A 257-nucleotide genomic window follows, 5' to 3' on the forward strand; every position below is an offset into this window, starting at 1 on the left:
AGTTATATGTAGTTTTGAGCATATTTGCATACCTATTGATTATGTCAATGTATAAGTTTGTTTCTCTTGAAATATACTAATGTTCAATATAATCTTGAATAAAAATCATAAGTTTTGCCGGGCAATGGAGGCATACACCTTTAATCCTAGCACTTGAGAAGCAGAGGCAGGCAGAAATCTGTGTTCGAGGCCAGCCTGGTCTAAAGAGTGAGTTCCAGGACAGCCAGGGCTACATAGAGAAAGCCTGTCTTGAAAAA

Source organism: Mastomys coucha, chromosome X (genome assembly GCF_008632895.1).
Source record: "Mastomys coucha isolate ucsf_1 chromosome X, UCSF_Mcou_1, whole genome shotgun sequence".
In the NCBI taxonomy this organism is placed as follows: Eukaryota; Metazoa; Chordata; class Mammalia; order Rodentia; family Muridae; genus Mastomys; species Mastomys coucha.